The sequence below is a fragment of the Brachionichthys hirsutus genome, chromosome 7, assembly GCF_040956055.1.
Source record: "Brachionichthys hirsutus isolate HB-005 chromosome 7, CSIRO-AGI_Bhir_v1, whole genome shotgun sequence".
In the NCBI taxonomy this organism is placed as follows: Eukaryota; Metazoa; Chordata; class Actinopteri; order Lophiiformes; family Brachionichthyidae; genus Brachionichthys; species Brachionichthys hirsutus.
In genome coordinates, this window is record NC_090903.1 from 10,965,242 (window position 1) to 10,987,409 (window position 22,168).

The window sequence follows — 22,168 nt, forward strand, 5'->3', positions numbered from 1 at the left end:
ACAAATATTAAATATGAACAGTTAGACAAAAAAAATATCAAGTTCGTGTCATTCTCAGTGGCGGCGCGGTCTCGTACTGCAGGCGACCAATCAAAAACACAGTTGAAAAGAAAACTGGAGAAAAAGATTAATAGAAAACTGCCTTTTGGAACAAATATTGTTTCAGTGGACGTAGTAGTAGTAGTACAGAGAGGAATACTTCAATGACTAGGAAATGCAAGTTGAAAGCACCAGTAATGGAGATGTTTTACTGACTTCCACCTCCAGACTTGTATGTCAAAGGGATGGCATCCCCTTGTGTTTGGTTTGCTTGACTCTCCGAGACCCTTTGGAATAAAACTTCTGTGACTGCGCCTGTTTGTCAGAATTGTTTGAAGAAAATAACAGGGCTCAAAACGCCCTGCTAAGGAGACTCAATCCTTTAGCGTCTATAAGCGGCTTAGTGAGAGTGAAAGCTGCGCTAATTTATCATCCCGATGATCCAAACCCGAGACGGCGTTCAGGAGACGAGTTTTATCGACTCATCACCCCACACTTCTGACACACGTCGAGATTCCAATCTCTAAATCTGAATCGGAAACATCTCTCAGGGACTGTGTAAACCGGAATGACAGCAGGTCAAAAGACAAAAACAAAAGTGTTTGTACGTTTTGGGAAGAAATGTTTCTGGGTTTTTTTTGGGGGGGGGGTTGCTTCTCAAGGCTACAGACAACTAACAGGAAGATAACAACTCCTGATTCCTATGAATAATACAAAGATTACCCCAGGTCTTAACACCATGCCTCCATCTTGAAGAAGATGTCTATCGGGTTTCCTGAAACTCAAGTAAGAAGCGAAAGAAGAAAAAAAATATCGAGTGACTTATCTATCTCCATCTATCTCTGTCTAATTCAGGGCTGTCTTCTAACTTGAGGAACTTTTCATGTTTTGCTTGACACTTAACACACAGAGCAAAACAACCTATTTGAAATGCAGGTGACACAGTCAGTCACTGACAATAATGCAAGGGTGTTGATTTATTGCATTTTATACATTTCAAAATACCACACAATTATTTTATGCATAGTTTTATAAAGTAAAGCAACGTGTCGTGTCTGAGGCATATAAATTCAGACACTGAGGGACATAATCTTTGATGTCGGCAATTTAAACTCAAGAGTGGAACAATAATTTTATTTTTTTTAAATAATTCATGTCAGCATATTTTTTTTCTCTTCCCTTAAATAAAAAAAAACTCTCATTCTAGTCAATCACTTGTAATAGTAATTACATCTTTTAGTGTGATGGAGTCATTCTAGGCTAAGAAAATGTAATGAAGTAAAAATGTAATCGAGTGTGTACACACTGCTTTTGCCTTTAAATGGACTGCTTTAAAACATTTTCTGTGTGTGCGCATGGATTTGAGTACCATGACCTGAACAAGAATTACATCACTTGTACTGCTTTTCCATTACAGAATGAGAGAGTTCCTGTAAGACTACGAAAGCCTGAGATTTATGTCAACTACTGGTCTGAAATGTAATTATGTGAAGAGGGTTGAGTTCACGTTGAAACTGTGGGATATTTTAGAGGGAGAACACGTTTAGTTTCTACGTTTTGTTGCCAGTCCAGATATATTGCATGTTGTGACAACATATCCCATAAAACAACAATTTTAATTGATAGGCATTATGGTCAAGCATGGAGGAAAAGTGTTGTTAGTATTAGAATGATTGAAAATTTCCAGCAGGAATGGTGTGTAAAGGATGCATTGGATATTTCATGAACATGAACAGGAGTGAGACTCTGGTATTCCGCATCTGCAGCACAACATGTCTGCAGGTTGAATGAGGAGCTGCAAGAATTGAAAGACACTACATAAAAATATATTTATGCCACAGGAGAAACGTTGGAGAGATACATCTGGACACTGTCAACAGCAGCTATGGAACTGTGTGTTCTGGCAGTGAGAGGAGGAAGGATAATAAAACAAGGGGATTTTGTGGGGGGGGGAGTGAGAAGGAAGGTATGGGAATAAAAGTTTTTAAGTTTTGGTGCTGATGTTGGAACAACAAAAAATTGGAAATGGGTAACATCATCAGGGAAAAGCTTAGAAAGTGTAATTTAAATATTGCCTGCATTACATAATCATTGCTGAGATAAAGATGAAAAGTCTGAATGTTTTCTTCACGAAAGCAGTTATATATAATAAATATCAAAATTATAGATGAAAATAAATGAACCTATAAAGTTAGGAAATTGAGTCTTAGTGAAGAAAACATCATGAAGGGGCTGATATCAAACGGAAAAGAGGCAAAGGCATGAATCTGGAGCTTGTGGTACCACCGTGCTGATATTGAAAAAAAAAAGAAGCTGAAAGGTATAATAATAATTTCCCAGCCATCACAGGAAAGGTAGAGGGTAAAAGGTAGAAAAGTTAAGCGCAGATTAGTGTGAAGAAAATGATTTTCCAGGAGTAAAACTCAATAATGGAAAAGAGAGATTGCCATGGAGCAAACGGCGTAAGAGAAAGAACCGGCAATTTGAGCCCAAGCTGCCTTTGAACAAAGAGCTGATGAAAGAGACCTGTTAAAGCAGAGGAAGCACACTTTGGCTACACGCTTGTGCAGAATGGCAAGAAAGCAAATAGAACTCATTACGTGCAAAGCAGAATGTGCTTCATCTCCAAAACCGCAATGGTTCACAAGATAATAAAGACAGTGGGGGTAGATAACTTGTTTTACCTTGCAAGGTAATAATCACACAATATCTTGACTTGTGTTACTATTGTTAAATTATTATTATTATTATGTTTGCCGTACGCAGTATTTATGGATATGCAGCACAAAGTCTTGACATAACAGAATCTCTAAGCTCCATCTCCGGAATATAAACGGACCTCTGTCTCAGCTGTGTTTCTTCTGTGCTACAGCTACAGAGTTCACAAACCAGCTATTACCTGGTTTGTGAACTCTGTTTTGGAGTAAGATTACGGATTTGGTTTGATCTGATTTAGGAGCACTTACATATAACTGAAGACTTCAAAAATATGAAAGGGTGCTTTTGTCCAGATATGGCATCTGTGTAAAAATAAAACAAAATACAGACACAATTTAAGAAAATATTTCTGAGCACAAATGGGCATGGCTGAAATGGACATAGATGCATCTAAACATACAACATATCTCTGAGACTTTAAAATGTATAAAGCAAAACCTAATCTTTCGTCCGTGCAGTGGCTGAGATTTCTGGGCGTTTGGGCACTGGAGTATAGTTTCAGACACCGAAAAACGCTGGTAACAAATGAAATGGGCTTCTAGAAGCTTTGTAGTTGAACATTAATTGTGTAGTTCTTTATTTAATATTTTAGGCTCAGCTGAGGCCACAGGCAGCGGTTATTGACTGACAGACTGGGACGTTCTGTTGTAGTCTGGTTAGAAATGTGATCTGTTTTGCAAAGACAGAACAAAGTTTAACTCAAGAATTTCACTTGATTTAATTTGTGAATGAGGTCATATTTGACATGTGTTCACGCCAGCCGTGTCAGGAAGCAAACGTGGCACATGGACACAAACCTGCTAGTGCAAACGTTTATCAAATGTCCTCAAGACTATTATCCAATAAAATACTTTGGTATTTAAGATTTGTTTTCACTGCAAAGGATATAACGAGTTTCTGAAGAGGAAAATACACATTTCTTATGCAAGGATGAGTCGATCAATGCTCCAGGCTGAGTTCAGAAAATAAAAGGCAGTCAACGTGCTCCATTTCATTGGCCTTGATTTAAAATACTTAACATGAATAGTACATGCTTGCTGTGCTGGAAGTCAGGGAGGGGGAGTGGAGATCATCTGAGAACGCAAGAGAACCTTCTGACTCACCAAATATTTGGGGGAGGCGAAGTGTCTGGAGGTCACCTTTCAGAGTGCCTATTGGTGTCCATGCCGTCTCCTGGGGGGTAAACGATTATCCTCCTCAATCATGGCATCTGGGAGAGAGATAAGGGGGTAAAAGGAGAGGATAGTCAGGAATGCGTTAAAGATTATGTGCCCAAATTAGGAAGTAGAACACCTATAGCTCATTTGAAATGAGGAAGATTCAGTGGGTGAAAAATACCATAAGCTTGTAACCATCGTTTGAGCCAAAATGACTGACTCAAGGTAGAGCCAGCGTTCCCCCCCCCCCCAAGTTAGGAAATAATTCATAAAACATTTCATGTACTGTCAAGTGGCTCATATTGCGCTCAGTAAAGTTGTTCCTCATGCTTTATTTCTGCAATACATTTTAATCAAGGATCTACTCGAGCAGCGTAGCTACCATTCCCTCTACTGGATAATGTCTGTCAAAGGGAAGAATGGCACGTCTTCATGTCTCGGGAAGTGTTCATGCCTTATATAGTCTTGATCTAGTGGAGTTGCCTGCTGCACATAGCTGGATGTAGCCATGGGCCGAGGAAGCAGACCTTAAGAGAGCTCATTAAAACAGTCTCCAAGTCTTAAAAGACAAATATGAATACACAAAAAAAAATGTGCTCACCATTACAAATAATCAGAAAGTAATGGCACAGCTCCCAGACAAAAAAAAATGGAAGTCATAGCTCGCTCGGAATGGTGAATGGAGAGGACGGTCGAAACAGAGACTGAAAAATATTTTTTTGCATCTTGGAATTTAGAGTCACCAAGTCAAACAACAGGATGCTGCATGTTTCTGTACTGTGGCAGGATGAGCTGGGTCTCGGCAGATAGAACATGCAAATTCAAAATTCTCTTTCTATGAATTGATGACCAAAATACTTGATCTCATGTTTTTATACTGATCTGTTCCAAAATAGTTATGCATAAACCTCCCTTAGCCAGTGTTTCGAGAATAGCTGGGCAAAGTAAACCCTTGCATACATTATGCATGAAGAAAAAGCTTTGTTGAGATGAACACTCTTGTGACTTAATTTGCATCGCAGAAAGTAGATAGGGGCATCTGAGCTGTGCAGGCCGAGAGTAGGAATTGACCACTGAAGTGCACAGCCAGAGTGGTACACATGGAAACCACAGCAGCATCAAATAAAACAGGAGAAGTGAGATTATGCAGACAAAACACTACAAATCTCATGACATTTCACACAGTTCCACTCTGTTCTTTGTAATTTGAGGCCATTATCTCACTTGGCTAAATAAATCTACTGCTATAGGGTCTTGCATTTTACCTTTTAGCACAATATACCTTTCACATCATTCTCCCATCCTCTCTTGTAAGCACAGGAAAATAAGATCAATGACACATCTTTTAAATGAAAAAAAGCCTGACCATGATTAATGTCTTGAGGTATTTTTACGTTACAAGATTCAAATATCCAGTGTCAGGTGGATTTAAGAGCTGGGAATTCTGTTGACCTGCAATAAAAATGAAGTTTACATTTATTTGAATGCTTCAAGATAAATGCTTGAAGATGCTCTTTTTTCTGTTTCTTGCTGAAGCATTCAAAAAAGAAAATGTAAACTTCATTTTTATTAAAGGTCAACAGAATTCACAGCTCTTAAACCCATATAATATATGTATCATCCCGTCGAGGTAAAAGCTACAAACTCTAGTTAGGACACTGCAAATGCCTCAGTACCTCACTGTGTCACAGTTTGTCTTTTGATGAATTGATAGTGTGGAGACTGTATAGTGTATCCAGCTGCAACACTGCACACAAGAATGTGTAGGAGCGAGGAAGTTAAGTTGTGTGGGAGACAGAGGCGGAGAGAAGAGGACAGAAACGGTTTGTTTCTAATGGCTAAAGCCACAGTTGATATCCAGCCAAGGTCATCCTCTTGTTTCTGACATGCATGGAGCCAGACTGAGCCTCTCAGTTGGACGCTCTCCATCTGGTCCCACCGATAAGGCCATGGCTACCTCATGTGCAGCAGATAGACGCCGCAGCTTTGATTAGTGCAGATGCTTTTTGATTAAAGCCACATCATAATTTTCTCGAATCACAATAAAGGGTTTCGGTGTTTAGGTGTCTTATTGGACTGAAAGTCTAATAATGTATCGCAATATGCCCGAGGGTTCCATCTAATCTGCAGCTGGTTCAACGATCCAAACCTAACCTCTGGTCGTGAGTTGTAGTTGTAGACCCCAAAGGAAACTTTAGTGTGAAAGCAAATAATTAGGATACAACGAAGATCAAACTGCAGCTGGAATTCAGCTCGATGTAAATATTGATGAATCTTTGAATGTTATTGAATTTGATCCTGGAGAAAACTGCCAATTGCTTTCCTGTAATGATACGTTTTTCATGGTAAATAAGTCATACTCTCAGGGTCAAAATGTCATGGTACTAGAACGTTTAGGTGACATGACATTACACAAAGCCTGAGCAGAACACACGTGTGGCAGCCGCGAAGAGGCTAAAATGGGCCCATGAGGGTTTGTAATTTATTTTAATGAAACAGTTATTACCCTGGTGCTATGGATCTTCATTTACATGTTCTCCCTCGCCTCTCTGGGTTATATGTCCCCTCATCACCACTCTTAGTAGAGAGAAACCTGCAGCTTTTTAATTAGAGTATGTAGTTAAAATCCCTGAATGCTCCTTCTGTGTTGACGGTGGACCAGAAACCTCTTTGCTGGTATTAAAAATCTCTCGATCAAGTGCATAAGTTTCACTTTTTTTACTGGTGGTAGCTTTGTTTAGTCGGACCATTTTGCTTTAGGTCGCTTTAAAATGAGCCACTTATTTTTGATCTCAGCCTTCGCATTTCACATCCCACAATAGGAATTTAATATGTGACTCCCCTTTTCTCCTGCGCTCTACAGCCAGAGTCTCGGCATTCAATAAAGAGGGGGGGAATGGTCTAGCAATGAGCAAAAAGCAGACAAAAGCACATTGCTCTCCCAGCTACTGCTCTGAAGAGAAGGATTTAACTCAAGGACATTTCCAGCTGCAAACAGCTGCAGACAGGGATGTTCTAACAGCAATAGAGAAATACATTGCAAAAGGTCTGAAACAAGTTAACCCTAATAAGAGCTGGAATGGACTGCAAACATTCAACACAGCTTTCCTCATTGTCTCATCAAGTTCATGTGATATAGAAGGCTTGTTTTAACGTTGTCTCCGACACATCAGTGGGGATGCATCTCACTTTGAATTACCTCTCTAAGCCTTCTGGTTTGTTTACATAAATTGAAGTAATTAAAATCTGAATTAAAAACTATGGGGATCGGCAGCATTTAGTGAGATGGCATCGTTTATGTCAACATGTGGGTATCAGTCCTTCACAAACGCATGGTAACACTTTAGGACACCACAGAGTGGAAATAAAGTAATGAGTCATGTTTGCTGCAGGAGGACGTTGGTATTTGCCATCACATATTTAAAATAGAATTAAGATGAAGCGACATTGCTCTGTATCTCGAGGCTCACGGGTCAAACAAATTGTTCTCAATGACCACAGAAACACAACAATCAATAAACGGCACAATCTTTGAGGACAATCAGCCCTCAGGCACATTTTCTTCATTAAATTGTCACTTTGATAAATAAAGTTATTTGTGAGCCATCTGCTTAACAATTTACACATGCAAAAAAATAAATAAATAAATAAAAACAGTCTCCCCCAGTGGTCTTCTAAAGGGCTAGGGAGCAAATAAATAGCCAAACCCCAGGCTAGCTTCTGTGAGATAAACAGTGTGTTCGTCGGCCTATGACTGATGATCTCAACATGTGAGGCTTCCCTGATGAATGAACCTCAGCCTGTGGATGTGGGAAAATTGGCAGGAAAACGTTTATTGAGAGCAAAGAGCTCAAACAAATGCCAGTGGAATGAGCCATGGCTCGTCCAAACCCATCTGCTTCCTTAAGCATAACACATTGGAAGTCATCTGCACCACCTGTTTCTGTGCACTCTTTCAGTAATTTTTCAAAGAAAAATAAAACAAAATGGAGAAACCAAAAGAAACCTTACCACGTTCTCGCCCTCTCAAATGTATTTCCCCAGAGCTCATTGCAGAGCTGAAATAACCAACATTCGGGCTTTAATGAGAAACGAGTTGTTTATTAACACTCAGCACCGCAGGTTAGCTTGGAATTTCTCTGGCCTTTGCATCCCAGCCCAGCCTGCACGCAGCTATGTGTAATTGTTATAATTACCCTGTGGCGCAACACACACAAACATCACACAACTAGTTGAGTGCACTACCTGATGATTCGATGCAACATCTGCTCTGAATGGCCGCTAAAATAAAAACATTTTTTATATCATTATGGCAAATGACTCATGGCCACAGCAAAGAATCTCCTGCATTCAACTGGGGTATAAAAATACACTAACAGACATACATATACACACATATTTTCCCATGTCGATCCATCCGATTCCACTCAGTCGAAGTCGGTGGATTACAATTCATCTTGTAGACTGGATGTGAAGGATTCATTTTCATCTCTATACTCTGCAGGAGGTGCATGGCGGCATACTCCAAAGGCATGCACGTCACTACTGCAGAGAGCTGCATGCTCTGTAAGAGGCATAGTTGTTCATTTCAAGAAACGTTCCTGGAATAACTTCAGTTACAGGAAGGGTGAAATCTTATAAATTAAATAGCAATCGGGACCTTGGTGGAAATATTTCAGGAGTGTGCCACTACATCATTAAACCTCAATCTTATCATGTGATGGTGAAAGAACGGGAGTGTTGGGGGCGCATCTCTGTTTAGCGTCAAATGTATTTTATGTCCTAGAGCGTTTGGTGTCAGGACATCTGAGCCAAAACTCTCTCCCTGGGTCTCAATTACAGCACAGGGGAGGAAAGTAGTAAATCTAACTATTCTGAGGAATGAGAGACCAAACCGAGCTAAACAAACATAAAGAGCAGATTTTTAAAGAAGAACTCTGCTTGGAGACGAATCACCAGCAATCGCACCAGCATCTGGTAGCAAAATGACCGAATAAAGCCCTTTTCATGAGCTGCTCTGGCTGTGTGACATCCAGATGGTCTACAAACAAGGAGTTCATGTTGATGGTTATCATTGTGTTTGATGGGTGATCGCTTCGAGCTCGCTTGACAAATGATCAATGCACCGAGTGAAATTCCTCAGCTCGTTTGGTCGGCTGTGATTCCAAGGCTTCACTAACACCGTAAAGTAGCATAAAAGAATGTAGGATTAAAACAAAAAAACTCTACATCTCTTTTCATGTTCATTCAGCCGAAGCCATGTGGGTTGTTCTCACAACCCAGGAAGAATAATGTGCCTTCGAGGAAGTGGAGAGAGGGATGGGAAAGAGGAGGCGATTGGAAGGGATGACAAGAGGAAGAGTCAGAATATGCATCTGTGCTGTGTATCAGTGCACAACTGTTGACAGACCGCTCTCCTGAAATGTGTCACAACCGTGAAAAGCGCCACTGTAGCTCAGCTGAGGATGGTGGAGAGGGAAGAGTAAGGCCGGTGGGAGGGAGACGAAGAAGAGGCATGGCTTTTATATTATGCCTTTCATCTCTCCGCTGCCATCGGTCAGCAGAAACGGGAGAATACGTTCCAATTTCATTTAGCTCAGGACTTACTTAGACAGGAAAGAATGAGAAAATAAAGATGGCTATAACACAATGTCCCGAAAGGAGCAAGAGAATTATTCATGTGTGTTTGTGTTTTCAGGAGATCACATCAGAGAGAAAACTCAGCTTTATAAATCATGGGAACAACAGTTTTGGGGTATTTGTTTGCCTTTTCACAAATTATTTGACCCGGTTTGACGTTTTTAATATGGTAAGAAATCAAACAGTGAGGATAGACTCAGGACCAGAAACATAATGAAAGGTTATCCTGAGGGCAGATCAGAGAAGATATCGAAGGGGCATTTTTTTTAGAGTAATATTTTGTAACTGGAGAAAACTATGAATGAAATTATGTATATTTTAATGTTACCCTTTTAATGAGCAAACTCATACTCAATTCTCAGGAATACAGAAGAAACAGCAAAGAGTACAAAAAAAAGAAAGGGTTTAGAATGAGAGCCCTGCAGCTGCTGGGAATAAAACTAGGGAATATGTTTGCACGATGTCAGGCTACCTGCTGACTTTGGGTTAAACGGAGCAGAGTCAGCTCTACTGTTTCAAAAGCATGTGGCCATCACATAGGCATCATTAACTTTGAAGATGCACTCCACAGAGTTCAAATAGGATTTTTCAAAACTTCAGCAATGAGCCGAAAGGAAGCCTCAGACATTTTAGTGCAATCTTTTGGTGCACAGACAAGATTGCAAAGTGTATCTTCTTCAGACTGTAATTTATTTCATTCTGTAGCCGTCTCATTGTCAGGAGGGACGCCAGCAACACTATCTGCAGGGCACAATTCATTATCGAGGGAAGGTATAATGATGACGAGGTACATGTTAATGTCTCTGCATTTATTAAACTCCGATTTCAAGTGGGCATTAATTAAAAAACTTTTGGAGCAGCAAGCCACAGACAACATCACTGGAGAGACTTCCACCCAAGTTCTTAGTGGTGCCTAGTTGACTGAAATTAATTTTCTAGAATATTGATGCTCCAACCTTTTCATCTTAAAGGATAAAGCCCTGTAACATTACCTAACCCCTTATCTCCATAAGGGGGTAGGGCTATGAGGCATTGTTTAAACTATGCAGGCTTCTACATCCCCTAATACGGAGTCATTGTCCTGCAACATATAACATATGTCCTTTTCAGGGCTTTTTGACGTCTGTATAAAAAGGTTGGCACTACTTAGTCAGGTAATAATGAGAAACATAACAATTATAAAAATGCATCAGAGAGCGCAGCCTCATTAGGAAGCACCCGTCATGCCAAGAAAAACGGAGCCATCCGAGCGGGACAAATACAGAGACGCTCTTACACTCCTTTGTTCCCTCTCTGCTCGGCTGGATCAGGAGTTAGCTCTGCTAACAGCGACTGTGTGCCGCAAGTGATGGCAGTGAATTAATGATTCATTATGCCCACTGTAAGCAAATGTTGAGTCACTGATGGAGAAGAATCTTAGACACACCCAAGGCCAACCGTGACATTGCTTCCACTAAGAAGAGTTTAAATAGCAGAACCAACTCTTAAAAAAAAGTGAGATGGATAAAAGCGAAACGCAAATCTCAGAATCACAGACGTTTCTTGGCAGTGACTTCTTAGGAAATCAGAAACCCACAAACACTGGCATTCGTAAGCATTAATTCTAAAGGTGATGTATTGCTCGCTCAGCCCAGAGCTTTCTTCTGAATTGATTTTCCCTCTTTTCATTCAGACTTGAGTCCCCTGCTCTGCCGCATGTTGAGAAGTACAAGATGAATAAAAAAAAACAGCTGCAACCCTGATAGCTTTACCAGGTATTTGATGCTTTGACGGAATCATTAAAAAAAAAAAGTTGTCAAAAACATTTCTCGAGTTTGGAATTATTAATGTGGAACAACTGCAAAACATGAAGAAAAGCTGTTTCGCTGACGAGTGATTTGGGAAAATTTGTGTCAACACACCTGTATTGTGAAAACTCTTTTAAGATTCAGACAAGTGAATCTCCAGCATCCATGGTTCACCATCAGGCTGTAAATAAGAGGTTTGTTTCTTTAGATTATATTCTAAAAATAGTGTTTTTAAAGTTTACAAATGTTATACCAGACTTTTATCTGGCCTTTTTCCATTCTGCCTTTAGGCTCTTTTCATAACCCAACAGGAATAACATGTAAAATAAAATGTCAGGTCAAATTCAATTATGGAAGCATGGGGCAACACCTACAAAACCAACTTTGCAATCACTAAGCACATTACAAAAAAACAGCCATTCGCTATCATGTACATTATATTGTTGTTAGAATTATACACCTTAAAGTTTGATCTGGTAGAATTCAAGATTGCACAAATGATGTATAGAGCAAAAGATAAACTGCTACCTGCAAAAACTGCTTAAAGACAGAACGACGGGGTATAACTTTAAAAGGAAACTAAACTTGAAACAGCATTATGCTCAGACCAATTCAAAAAGTATGTGTATTTCCATTTGTGGGGTGGTTTTGTGGAATGGTCTTGAAGAAACAATTAAACAAAGTATGAATATAACTTTCTTTCTATCCCTTTCCGAATGAGACAAATGTGAACTATATCGAGACTGGATTTTGTTTTGTTTTATATATATTGGGTTTTGTATGGACAGTATTTTCTTTTTTTCATGTTTTCATTCAAAATAAATAAATAAAACGAAAATTTGAGCAAACAATACAAGATACTGGGATCCTGTAAATCTCCGGCACAACACCAAGACTTTCCCGAGCTCTGACAGCTTTTATTAGAGCAGCCGGAAGCTTAATATCAATGCTGTATCTAAAAACAAAAATACTTCAACAAATTGCTCATAAATGTAACAGATCTGAGTCGACTGAGAGTTGATGCAGCAGACCAGTTGAATAATGTCATCCTGATGGATGAGTTTAGAGCAAAGATCAAATGGCCGTACTGTTTAGACAGGCCTCTTGTTAGGTCGGGCCCCATCCTGCCACTCTCATTGACAGACGTTTGCAAAGAACATTAACACACGATCACAACAACAACAATGCTTTCACCAACATGTACAGAAATTTAATATATATTATTAATGAGCTATTTCTTCAGTCCTTATAATGATATTACTTAATGAATTGATTTTTATTTCACCATCCAGCCCTCCATACAGTGCAGTAGAAATCAAGGAAGAGCCGAGTTCTTCGATAACACCCCACCAAGAAAAGGAAGTCACGTGCAAAGATCAAGCTGGACCACAAGCACCACTTTGCAGGGGCACTAAAGGCATGATCTCGTAACTGGTTTCTGCTTGAATATGGGGGGGGGGGGGGGGGCTGTGACGTGTTTGCTGAAGGAGTCAGGTAGAAAGACGCAAATAGCTTCAAAATTGACCTTCATGGTGTTAATCCACCCGTCACGGCTTTGAGGTGTAAAGAACCCATCAGAAACCCAGCACAATCAAAGCTGCGCTTCTTCAACGCCAACACTGCCGACACGAGTCACCGGAGAGACGCAGGGAATCGACCGGAAAGGAAAACAGGTGATGATTATTTCCGACTTCTCCACAGAGACCCGACAGAGTCCCACAGCTGCTGCGCTCGGTGCGAGTGAGCGGGAAGTGGAGCCCCTTCATCCTCAGATGACCCTCAAAAAAGCTTCCTGACAGTGACAGCTCTCGCTCTCTTTTTCTCTCTCTTCAGCTCTTTTTTGACAGATAATAATGATTGGAGGATTTTCATCATTAGTTATTTTTTGGGAATTATACAATTTTATGTTAGAAAAAAATGGAGAGAGAAAAAAATCACTAACCCTATTTTCATGAGATAATTCAATAATAAATGACATGATGAAGACTTCTTTCATTTCTTTGATGCCATATTCTTTCTACTTTTTTTTCCAAACTAAACCAAAAATATGCAAATACCTCATTATTGTGTCGCCGCTCAAAACACACAGAGACGATCATAATAAGACTGTATTGGCAGTGATGTGTTTGTATTTACACTGAAAAACTTAAAAAAGTGGCTGCATTTTTATAAGGGACCAATTTAATTATTTTTCAAGTTCCAATTCTGTCATCGACACAGTCAAAAAGAAATTTCAGAGAAAGATTTGGTGTGAAGTATCACAGGAAATAGAAACCCAACACAGGAAACCCATTTAGTACAAATTGTTGTATTTATTTATTTAAACAATCTCATCCAGCTTTGTAGGAATATTGAAATAACACGCATTACAAACAAATAGACGAGTGCTGCAGGGCAAGTTTGACTGGTTTTTACAAGAATCAAAGCTGCTGGGAGGCAGATCAGAAGACTGAAGACTGATATCGGTAAAAGGAAAAAAACAGGAATTGAGAATTAACATTTTTGGGGGGGTTCCAGCTGTTAACGGAACTCTTGTTATTGATCAGTGAAAAACCCATTTCACCCCAGAGCCAAGCCATCTCAGTCAGAACTCATCCAAGCCATGGATCAATTAAAACTCAGATCTGGTAACAAAATGATTACATTTCCTCACATTGGTAAAATATACTTCTTGGAAAATGACCCTTGAATTAAGAAGGAACCTAAACTCTGGATTGTGCACAAGGTAAATAGCCCCCGTCACATCATGATTATGATATGAGCAGCAACGGGCTGGAGTCAAACTTGCTGTCGAATCCTGATATGTTAAATAAAATATACACAGAGAAGGATCTGAAAGTCAGAAAGTTATCCCCACTCCCATGGTGGTTCTCGGCAGTCGTGGATTAAGCAGGATGTGACTGTTGTAATGATTGGAGCTTAAGAGAAATGCATGACTACAAACTTCACAGCCTTTTCAGATCTCTGCTGGAAAAGAGTTTTAATGAGATTAATTTAAAGAGCTTTAGTGAGACTAATCTGGGATAAAGAAAGAGGTTAAATAAACATGAACAGCAAAGAGGAAGGAACAAAGGGACGGCCCAGACTGAAGGATAACTCAACAAGTTTACTGGGGGTCATTGACGACGTGGCCCGTTTATAATGAAATATTTTGAGTATGTGAGGAGAGAAGAGCCGTGGAAATTTATCCTACCAGCTCAGAGCCTTCTGTAATTATGCCCCAAGTATTAACTGCATTTATTACATTTGCTCATTTCGAGGTCCATGTTAGAAGTTTTAACTATTCAAAGGTACTACATGTCAAATGACTATACTGTATAATGAAATAATATGGTTTGGAAATTTGACACAGGTGTCCACATTAGAATTATTTCCGTTCCTTTATTTATAATTTTAAAAATGTATTTGTTTTTGTTTTGTGATAAATAAAAAATAATCAGATGCTGGATCTAACAGATCCCAATAAATTTTAAGCGTGATCAGGATACACATTTGGATATTAAAAAATAATAATCTGGATTTTCCCATTTACTTAAAATGGAGGCTATTTCATAAAATCGTATCTTATAAAATATGCATTCATTTCACTCAAAAAAAACCCACAGTCATAAAGGGGTCCAATATGAACTATCATGTAAAATGTCTTCTGGATTCAAAAATAAGTTAAAAATACACATCAACTCTGATTCACGTTTATGTTTCATGGTTGGTGATGTATAAAGATACCAAGAACAATTTAGAACCTTTTGGTGATGATCCAGATCACCATGTGGACAGCGTAAATCTAATTATGAGTGGAATGAGCTGCTTGACGGAGGTCTGCGCTCTCTGAGTGCTTTTCTAGTTCTTTTTTTTCTTCTGCAGTTCATTTTCCAGTGTTATGAGTTGCCACATGAAGGCATAAAAATTCCCCAAGTAAAGCTCAAATGGAGTTTTTGCTACGGCTGGTGAATTAAAACCCATTGAATCCTTTGTCTTTCTCGTTTGCCACTTTCATTTAACCTACTTCTCTTCCAGGAATCCAGACTGCATTAATCAAACTGATTTAGCCATTGTATTTTCATGCGTGCACCACATATTCCGATGACTAAATATTGATAAATAACGCGGCCAGTAATTCCAGCACATTGCCTGTGCAGTATATGCAATAAATATACCCAGCTTAGGTTATGATTACATTTCAAAGAAACTCAGAGGGTATGAAGCTAATAAACAGTTTTCTTTTTTTTCTAACAATATAGCCCTGCCAAAAACCGTTGCATGGAGATGTGCCAGGCGGTTCCATCCGTCCACTCTTGCTGCTGGCCTGCTTTTCATCCCAAAGACACGGCTAAAGTCGGTGTACTCCGGCTTTCTAGTCCTCCACTAAATCTCGCCATTTCTATAACACTTTCTAATCTGATCACTTGAAACCGGATCGCGCTCTACAAAATGCCTCGACAACTTCTATTTTTCTTTTCAGCGAGCTGTTCGATAAGGCTCACGTCTGATGTTCGTTATTGCCAAAGGGTTTGCACAGCTGATAAGGATGGACAAAAAAAAAAAAAAAAACAGATGACCAATCTGAACACCTCCAGTGATTCATGTCACTGCTGTTCCACCACAATGCTTTCATGCGATGCCAAGTTACACACATTCCTGCAATGAGCTTCAGATTGGTATTTTACCTTCTTTTTTGGGGAGGCTAAATGGAAATAATCTGTGGGAAGGTGCTAAACGTTTTCACCACTCCACCTTCACAACATTGAACAAATACACCAGGGAGGAAAAGGTGGCATTTCCCTGATCAGAGATTTGACTCTGGAGAAAAAGCTGTTGCTCTTCATCAGTGGCGGCTGATATTTCAACAGTGAAAGCTCGAATTATCATTACATTGATTCAACTTTACAGGTTTTAAATCACACAGCACCTTTGCTTGGTTTGCAGTAACGCTGATATGTTGTACTTATTTACATTTTATGTATGTGAGACTCATGCCTTCAGATTCATGCACTGTGCACCAGAAGGTGAAAATCCATTAAGAATATTTAATCAAGTACTGTTAAATATTGAGGAACTTGCAATTTACATTTTAAAATACATTGAATTTAACTGTATTAGTGCATTTGTATGTGGGGGGGATTTAATTTATTTTTAACTCTTAACTCTTTGAGTGCCATTGACGTTTTTTCTAACCCAAACATTCACTGCCAACCCTGACATTATAATCCGCCTCTCTTCAAAGGCCAACAACCCCAGAACAAAAAATGGTAGGAACACACTTTCATTTCCTGATGAAAGAAGATACTTTAATCTTTCATTTGGTAGTTTCGGTGTATGCATAGTCATAATAAAGAATATTTTTGTGTGGCTTTGAAATCAAAGGCTTGGAAAATTGGGAAAAATGCTCGGAAACTGGGGCACTCAGCATATAGCCGAGCTGAAAATGGCTGGAACTCAATCACCTCTAATTTCTCTGGTAAAATGTATTTTGTATTTTTGTATGTTAGTAAATTGGCCTGCACATAAAAGTACTTAAGAGGTAACCGCGAAGACAAAATCTTCAATCTGGTTGATGCACTAAAAGGTTTTCACCTCGCAATCATTCACGTGTTTGCGTGCTTGTTCCTCTTACTCTTATGCAACGTTTCAAATCCTCACAGATTCTATGTGGCGCTCTTCTCTGGTCCTGAATCGCATCAAACCACATCAGCAAGACAAAAAATAAATGTCAGATTATTTTTATACCATCGTGTTCCCCTCCACAGAATTTAGCCAGAAGGCTCACTTTACACTTTTGCCCTAGTACAAGTTCATCAACCCCCCTCCCTCTCTCTTTGTGAAATGTCAATCAAACTGAGCGAGGAGGAACAACCACAGACAAACGCTGTTCTGAAGGATGAGTCAGATTCTCCCTCATAAACCTGCTGCAGGGGGAAAACATAGGAAATCATCATTTGAAGTTAGCTTTTGCTTTGCTTTGGATGTGTCAAACAGCGCCATGATAGGCGACCTTCAAGCATCATTTAGAGCGCTGGTGGTACAAACAAACATAGGAGCGATGAATTAATCAGGCCGATTATGTGTTGTTCCGTCATCAATTAATCATTTAGATATCTAACATTTAAAGGAACTTCCAATATCTGGGCCCCAAAGGCATGATTAGACATTCTATCAAAAGTCTTAATAGTACTATTAAGGGAGGGAAAAAAGAAAATGTTTCTGAACAGCTTCTTAAGCAGTATGCTTCAGGTCATTAAATATGTATGCAATGCAGCCATATCCACTCAAATACATACACATGAGCCAATCAGTGCATCAAAAAGTTACATTTGTTTTTCTTTTCTTTTCTAAAGATGCATTGGATTTATTAAGCTAGAGGACTCTCTGAAACAGTCACAGAGTGATATCAACAACTTCACGCTGCAACTCTCATCGCGATGGCGGCAGAAACCGGCACTAGTGATGCCTCAAGTAGCAGAGGAAAAGCTCAACACATCAGTCATGAGCTGTACGCATAGGATAGAGATAGCCTGTGGAAACGTTTAACTTTTGCAAACTGTGTCTCCGTGAGGTTTGCACTAGTCCTTAAACTGCATCCAGGGCTACAAGCATGTCTGCAAGCTCAGCGCCGAACCCATTCAGTGATCCATGCCGGTTTTGGATTCATTCTGTTTCATTGTGATGCAGGTGTTAAATAAAAGATGGCCGGAGAAAGACCTATACTTCACTCTATCCTACAGAGGCCCATTAACACAGACGGGGTCAAAAACAACAGCAGGGTGGTGCAGACAAGCTGCTGAATGTAAATTCAGCTGAGCAATCCTTCATTGAAAGCGTACGATTCAGCTGGAGTGTGACTACAGACTAGGCTGTCCGCTTTTGTCACAAAATAAATGATTAGAGGGACGATTTGTTGCTGTTCATCTCGACCTCATGACACCGTCTTCTAAAAAAAAAAAAAAAAAAGATAAAATCAGTGCGATATGAAGAGCAGAGATATGATTAAGGATAAATCATTTATGCTAAAAGGTTCTTCACCTCAATCAAACCTCTGACATGATTTGGAGACGAGACACCGCAAAGGCAATTTCTTTTTCTTATTCAGTACCTGTGTTGGAGCTTGACGCGCAATTTGGCTCATTTGCAATGTGCTTGGTGAGCCGGATTAGAGAAGCAAGAGGGAGTCAGGCAGAAATGAATAAACAGAAATATGCCAGGCTTTTTTTTTTGGTTTTGCCAGTTTCAGTATACCTAATATTTCACCACCGAATCAGAAAAATATCTTGCTAATAAACTGAGAAATATCTTTTGGACCGGAGCCTGATTACACGGCAAAATCTCGTTAACATCTGAGTCATACTTTAAGCACTTAAATGAACTTCTCGTTGCGACTTTAGTACAATACAATATATAATGACCTCACACCAATAATGAAACGGTGGCTCACTGAAATTGTGCTAGAACGCGTAAAGAAATAAGTAATCCGGCTGAATGCTCAATGAATTTAAAATCCAAGGCTTAATAACAGGTAATTTATCTGCCTGCACTGACACCTGCCCTCATCAGTAATTACCACCTTAAACAATAAGCACTGCCAGACATGACGGCGATCAATCGAGTCATCACTCATGCCTGATAGCATCTGTTTCAACGCCGCTGCGGCATTACTCAGTGTTCCATCAGTGTGAAGACAATCCAAATGTCAGCTTCCATCATAGCTTTGAAATCAAAGTGCAAATTACACGCTATGTTGAGGAATCGCCAATTCATGTGCCAGACAATGCATTTAATGCGTGGCAGCGTTCATTGTTACCATTTATTCTACGGTGCATAAACGGCTCTAACTTTAAACATCTTGATCTGAGACAAAGACACTAAAAGCTGCATCATTGAAAGAGTGTAGAGGGAAGATGGGCTCTTAGAGGAAACAACAATCTATAGAAACAACAATTAAACAGAAAGAAGCGCATCATCGTGACTCAAATGATGTTTTTAAGACTTGAGTTTCCTTGTCTCGGGGGGTTTTCGCTTCAGGCCAATGTACCGTCGGACGCCCTCCATCCCCATCAGCTTTTCACTCACTCTCGTCTGGCTCTTTTCAGGACTATTATTTGTCGATTATTTCGCATCTGAGGTCAGAAGGCGATATCTTATCAGCACCTTGAACTTGCAATTCCCAGCCCATCTGAAATATTTAAACAGCGGACCATCTCCTCACATTTTATTAAATTGTTAATGAGCGGCGCTCATTCCCGTAAGGAATGTGCTTAAACTTCAATCTTCCAGAATCCCGACGGATCAGGTTTCATAGATGGGTGTTCTCTGGTGAGGCGCAGAATGTACCGCATGTTCTGGTTTAATCTTTGACAAAAATCCATACTGTGTGAAACAACACCAACGCAGAATAATAAACAAGCCATCATAAAAAGCAACTTCAACTAGGAAGCAAAGAAATGTGGCTAAATATTGACGGTTTGAAGCTGGTCAAGGCTTAGTCAATCCATCATCATTAGCATGTCTCCGTTTTTGTGTGTCACACTGCTTACATATATCCAGCAGCAATTTACAGGACACATAATTCACTCCAGAGAATCTCCTGTTTTGCTGCTCTTTCTCTCTCGCTTTCTTTTGCTTGCTCTCCACAGTTAACTTTGTAACTTCAAATCCATCCCTGTGGACCGCGGCTAAAAACGACGCGGAGCAAGCCGTTATTGATTTATATGTTACAAACAGACAGCGAGGAGACACGAAAGAGTAGTCAAATACGGATCAGAATTCCCAAAAGTGAGGGCTTTTCCGAGGCGAAGTTAAGAAAGTGAGACAGTTTGAGAGGAAGGCAGTGACACATGACAGACAGACTTAGTGAGGGAAGGGGGGGGGGGGTCAAGACAAGAGAAAGGACCTACGGGGAGGGGGCGATGTCGAAGAACACTGAAAGAGAGGAGAGAACTCACAGCAAAGAGCAACAGAGTGTACCAGCTCTGACTCGGCGTTCCCAGACTGCATGGAAAATACTGGTATGGATGGCAGCACTGCTGGTTGTTTCATGCAGCAACATTTACAGTTCCGGCTGACGGATTCCCGGAGCGCATCAAGAGTTATGTCTGAAAGATCCACATGGACCACTGTTTGGACCATCGCCGATCTAAACCGCTATCTTCTGTAAATCCGCCTTACTTTCCTCCCCAACTCAATTACATGGCCTTGATTTGTTCGGGCGCATGCATGCGCTGAACATACACAATATCCTCAGGCAAACACGGAGCTGTTAACAGCCCTGAAGAGACAGCCTTATTGCTGCTAATAAGAGGCGGCTGCATCCAGGTTTATTATAACTAGTAAAGGTCAGTGAGTGATGCGCGTCTGTTCACTACGTGTTTGCTAGCTATAAAAGCTTCACTTGTGCCCAATTGGGTCTCATTATTGTAAGCAATGTAACCGTGAGGCAAATATATAAAATTGCAAAGCCAATGAGGCATGGAAGCTGCAAATTGTAATAACGATTGAAGCCATTCTTAGATATTGTATCTAAATTAATGGCCATATAAAATATCTGCTTAAAACACCCAAGTTGTCATCCTGTTTATTTGGCCCCTGAAGTCTGCTGCTGCTTCCCCAGAACCGTGTCCCTGAAGCTAATACATGGAACAGCAACAATAGCTTCACGGAGATGGAGACAAAGAGGTCGAGCGTGTTCATCCCTCAAGGCTGTACCATAATCATACCCTCAGGCAGGTGGATCTAACGGAAGGGAAGAAGTACAGGGGGGGAAGAAACAGTACAGCTTTTGGGGGGGGACGTGTAAACTGAGCTGACAGCTTTCCATATGATGGTGAAACCATCTTACCCATCAGTGCTGGAGCAAATTCTGCACAATAAAAGAGACATCTGAAGGCAACCTAGAGGGAATTTGTGTCATTGTTTTTTTATTGGAACTCTAATGGAAAGGTTTCTGCCCATGGACGGTCTAAAGATAGACGCTGTTCTGCTCTGCTGTGGTCTGCATGGCTGTGAAAGTGGATTAAACAGGCTTTAACATCAAGACGAGGTCTAATGAAACCCAATGGGGGGAGTTACGCCGTCTGTTTGGCCAGCTGAATCCTGTAAAATGCCCATCACTGTCTCCTGTTGCCTGCTGTTAAAGTCTGTCAGTGCCGGTCAGCGCCACCTGGGGGTTAGATTGAGGCTCTCGCCTGGATCCAGCACCAGCGAAAGCTTCGATTTCACGTACCTATGCATATTCCGCACATGTACGTTTTTCTGTTGCAGCTCTCCTGAAGCCTTCTGACAGCTAAATAAGCTTGCAGCTTACAGAGACGTGGTCAGTCTTTCTCCCTCCACAGACGCAGACAGGGAGAAGTCTTGGTGGAATCAAAGTCAGAAGGCTCTGTGTTCAAATCCACCCGAGGAGCTGATTATTCTGTGTGGAGTTTGCATGTTCTCCCCATATCTGCATGGGTTCTCCGGCTTGCTCGCATTACCAAAAACAGGAATAGATGCAAATGTGAATGGTTGTTTGTCTTTCCGTGTGTTGCATGTGGTGAACTGGTGTCTAGTGCAGGGTGTGCCCCTCCTCTCACCCACTGTCAGCTGGGATATTCGCTCGCCACGCTGCAACTGATGACAGCAAATGGGTGGATGACAAATTCCCAACAGGAATGCAATAAGTATACTTAAAAAATGTTGACCAAATTGTTAAACGATTGCGCTGAGTTATGAGGGAGGGGGGAATTACTTAATTTTCCAGTAAACTGAATCATTCTCTACAAATCATCCCTCATCAGTAATTATAGTACAAATTGTAGGTCAATAGTGTGGATTATTCTAATGGCATCGGTACATATT